This window comes from Echinops telfairi, unplaced genomic scaffold, assembly GCF_000313985.2.
Source record: "Echinops telfairi isolate 266 unplaced genomic scaffold, ASM31398v2 ScPeMD7_8;HRSCAF=38, whole genome shotgun sequence".
Taxonomy (NCBI): Eukaryota; Metazoa; Chordata; class Mammalia; order Afrosoricida; family Tenrecidae; genus Echinops; species Echinops telfairi.
In genome coordinates, this window is record NW_022103905.1 from 4,838,123 (window position 1) to 4,843,050 (window position 4,928).

A 4,928-nucleotide genomic window follows, 5' to 3' on the forward strand; every position below is an offset into this window, starting at 1 on the left:
ATGTCTTATACTGTCTGACGTCTCCCTCCCTTCACCCACTTTTCTGTTTTCCATCCCCCAGGAGGAGGTTATATGTAGATCCTTTTAATCGATTCCCCCCCCCACAACTCATCTGGTCTTCAGTCATTAGTGTTCAATGAATCAAATATATTCTTGAGAAGCTCTTTAAATGCAAGCTGTTTGTCATAAAGCTGTATTTGGGTTCTTGTAGACTTGTTTTCATTTTCTTCAATGTCAATCTGAACTTACCTGTAAGCTATTGATGATGGACTGTTCTGTAGTATTGCCCTGCCTTGTATTGGCTAATGGTATCAAACCTCTCCATCATCCTTTCTTCCAGATCCCGTCAATTTTATTCTTGTGTCTTTAATCTGACAAAATCTAGATGTATGATCACAACTTACGTTGCTGGGGAAAAAATCATGCTTTATGATACAAAAGTTAGTCTTGAAAATTTAATCAAGTGAATTCCAGATTTTTTCTTATCACCAAGGTCATATTTTCCAACTACTGAATCTTTCTTTTTGTTTCCAACTACAATAATTAACACCTCCTCTTGATTGTATATTTGATCAACTTCAGACTGAAGAAGTTGGGAGAATTCTTCAGTATCTTTATTAGTTTTACTGCCTAGTGCCTAAATTTACATATTAATTGTATTAACTTGTCTTCCTTGTAGGAATATAGATTACTATCACAGACAGCACTGCCCTCCAAGATAGATCTTGAAACCTTTTGTAAGTCAAATGGTGTGAAGGGAAGAAGTAATTGGCATTCATAGATATGGGGGGGGATGACTGTCTCTAGACTCAGGTTTTAGTGTTCCGATAGCCAAACTTTTTAGTGTAGCTTACCAAGTTACAGCAAATCACACATGAAAGCTGAAGTATCTGTAACATACAGTGTTTTCAGACACAGTTCACGGCTATGGTGGCTGCTGCTGAGACGTTGAGTACAGCTCAAGCCAAGGAGCTTGGTGACACGGCTCTTCCTACTCAGGAGAGCCCTTTAATGGCTTGTTGTAAAATAAATACAAGTGCTGGTGTCAGTTTTCACCTTCTCTTGTAAAACAAAACTCCTCTTTGCATTTTTTGTGGTTAGCAGAAACAAGTCGTGATGCAGGTCTTTTGGAATTGCAAAGTGAACTTCCAAAAAGTGGGGATACATGCCATCATAGTACCTACTCCATGTTACGACTCGCAAGGATTTGCCCGCATAAATAGAAACATATTGATTTTAAAACCTCTATATACAAGTTTTTATAGGAGCTCTATTTGTAAATACTAAAATCGAAATGCCCTTTAAAAGGTGGTTGAACTTAGCAATAAAGCACAACAAACCATTGCCTCATGCAACAGCACGGGCAACTCTTAAGTGCATCTTACTTATTGAAAAAAGTCAGACCTAATCTCAGCGACTGTATGGCTCTATTCAAAAAAATTCTGGAAAAGACATAATTATAGGAATGGAAAACAGATCAGTTATTGCCAGGTGGCACACAAAGGTTACAAAGGAGCAATTTTAGGATGCTCAAACTAATTTTCCTTAGGTGGCATGAATAGTTAAGTGCTCGATTACTTACAGAAAGCTTGGCAGTTTGAACCTACTCAGACTCCTGGTAAGACCAAGAATAAACAAAACAAACACACCCACTGCTATTGAGGCATACAGGCCACCAGCTCATCCAGAGCCAGGTATCTGTTCTTAACATCAAAGCATCTTTCTCTGCACACAGGGGCTCTAAGGGATGGTCGTGAGCAGAAATCATCTGCACCGTGATTGACAGCAACACGATAGAAGATCCACAATCCTATGATGTTGAAGCCCACAGAACGCTACATCACAAAGGATTACTATGGTATAGATGGCATGCAACAGTAGATACTGCTATGGAGCCCTAGTGGTATAGTGGTTACATGCTGGACTGTGATCTGGGTGGTTAGCAGTTCAAATCCATCAGCAGCTCCAAAGGAGTAAGATTGGACTTTTTACTCCAGTTATAGTCTCAGAAACTTATCAGTCTCGATGACTCAACTCAGCATTGACTCGCTGGCAGTGAGAGTGAGATGTTGATATAACCCAGGATAGGAGACACACTGTTTGAATAATTCCATTTTATAAGTATATGATATAACCTGGGTGTGGAGGTTGGGGAAGAAAGGAGACAAATGATTTGAGAAATGATGCTTTGTCCAGATACTATAACCCAAATGAAAAAAAAAGTGCTGCATACTAAATATCTTTCTAACAGTCTTCAACAGTGTCAAGAACCTGTCAGCATAAGGGGACTAAGGAAATAGGATGCCTAAGTGCAATATGTGGCACCTTGGGCAAGATACCAGAGGGTGAGGGGACTTTAGTGAAAAGTGTGTGTATGTGCATACACGCACGTGCACACACACACACACACACACACACACTGACACAATCTGACTAAAACCTGTAGTTTAATTAATAGTATTACTCAACTATTAATTTATAGATAATGCCTCACAGTTATGCCAGATGCTAACATTAGGGCATACATGGGGTAAGGGCTGGGGGGAATCTGGAGTGGTAGCCTGGGTTTAAATATTAAGATTATTTTTCAATGCCATGTTAATAATTATATTTCCTCTGCTGAAATCAAATGAATTTTATTTTTCCCAGTGGGAAAATGCTGCTGCTTGTTAGGCAGTTTAGATTTGGGGCTTTTTTTCTTCCCACAAACATCACTTTGGCTGCAGTCGGAAGACAGAGTAGGAAAGCTAGACGATAGTTAATGCAGTTAAAGAAGAAAACTGTCATTGAGAATGTACAATGTATCATTCAGGCATAGTAATAATCAATCAGCCAACTGGTATTGATGGACACTGGTTCACGGTCCCATACCATTATCGTGTATCAGAGCTATAATTTCAGACATCTAGTTCAAATACTTTCACAAAGACTGAAGTAGGACGCACCTGGGATCGAAACTAGGGCTATTGACTTCTGTTCCAGTGTTCCCCCGCCCCCATTTTCATGCGGTGACTGAAAAATGAGGTGGTGTGCTAAGAAGGATCCAGGAGAGGTGCCAGGGTTTGGGGACAAGGCAAATAATTGGACTGGACATGGTGGCTTGGCTGTGACTCCTCTTGGTCCAAGAGGAGTGACTATCAGGGTCTTACCACTGCTGATCGGGCTTGGCGAGTGTTGTCATGGGTTACAGAGCTGTAGTGGGTACTTTTCGTTTTTGTCTGATTAGCACATTTCATGTGGTAACAGCGATTTTCCTTTCTTTCCATCCGAGGATTGTTCCTTGTTCACTTTCTGACAGGGCTACTTGTCACAACACCCAGACCCTCCTGTCTAGCTTGTCACTGAGGCCAGATCAAGTCAACACCAGCCCTCCCTTGAGACCTGTCATGGCAGACAAGAGAGCTCCCAGGACATGTCTGGATTAGCGTTGAGAGGGCGGTTCTCTTTTTCCATGCTACATGACCTACATTTCACATGACATGAAGTCTGCTCTTGGTCACGCCTCTCACCACATGGAGAGGCCTGTGGGGAGGAGACCCAGCTGAGACCCAGAGAGACAGTGGGAAGTAGGTTGCCTGTCATTCTTGAGATTCCCTAGAGAAGACCTGGTGACAAGGATGCCAGTGTAAGAAGTTGATTTAAGAGCTTAGATATATATATCCTGTTGATATATAGATATCAACAGGAGAAGGGAGACAGGAATAAAAGGTGTCCCAGGAAGGGTAACATTTGTCTAAGGACAAAGTTCAGAGAAATCTAGGGTAGAAATGGGATGAGTAATATTCACTGTGGGATTGCCATACATGACATGGAGTGGACTGTACGGATTGTTTAATGGGAACCTGGCTTGCTCTGTAAAACTTCACCCAGTTCACTATAAAAAGTGAAGGAAAAAAGAAATTAAATAAAGGGTAGCCTACTAAGCCTGGTGGCATTGTGGATAATTAGAGTTTAATCTTGTATAAATGATGAGACTATAGAACACAGGTTATAGAGCTAGACCACTTGAGGTAAGAGAGAGATGGGAGGGTGTCTATCCAGCCAATTAGCGAGGACTACTGTAGGCAGGTAGGTGTGCTTACGGAAAACCAAGCTTCAAAAGAGGCCAGGTAAATGCTTCAAGCAAGAAGTCTAAGTCCCTGACATGGGCAGTCGGCCTCCCCTGAGTGAAACGGTCAGAGCAGAGACACTGGGCATCGCTAGAGCTGCATTTCATTTCTGGGCCCCGTGTCTCCGGAGGTGAGCTTCCCACCCTTGCTTGTGGGTTCCCTAAGTGAGTCAACACCTTTCTTTTTTGGCTTATGTCAGTTTGGCTGTCACTTTTAACCAAAAAATGTTAATTGGACCAACACCCTCAGCCACTTCTTTAAAAGGAACTCTTGAATTTAACCCTTAGCTCACATCTCTTTTTATTCTTAGAGATATAATCTAGTAAAATTACTTCCCTCCCCAAAAACGACTGCACACCAAAAATCCTTTTCCAATCTTCCCTCCATTAGTTCTATTTATTTCAAAGCATATTGCAAGGATATATTTCAGGGTCAGATATAACCTTGAGTCCAATAGAAATCACGCAGATCCGAGGCCTCAAATTAGGAGACAGAAATTGTCCCTTGGAAGCAGTAATATACAAAGATTAAGAGTGGCCTATAGCACTAGACGAATTTCAAATCCTGACCAGAAAAAATAGCTGTGTTACTTGGGGTAAGTTCATTAACCTTTTGAGCCTCATTTCTCTCCTGTCTCAAGAGAAGGTATTGTCTTCACCAGGCTGAAAGAACTAATGAGCTATTCCGTTTAGAGCATTCGGCACGTGGTAAACTTCCAGACCTTCTGGCTATTATTTTCAGCAGAGTGTGAGAATCAGGTGCCGATCCTAGACAAGCTTAAAAGATACCAATGCGCAAGCCAGAATGTTGCTTTTAAAA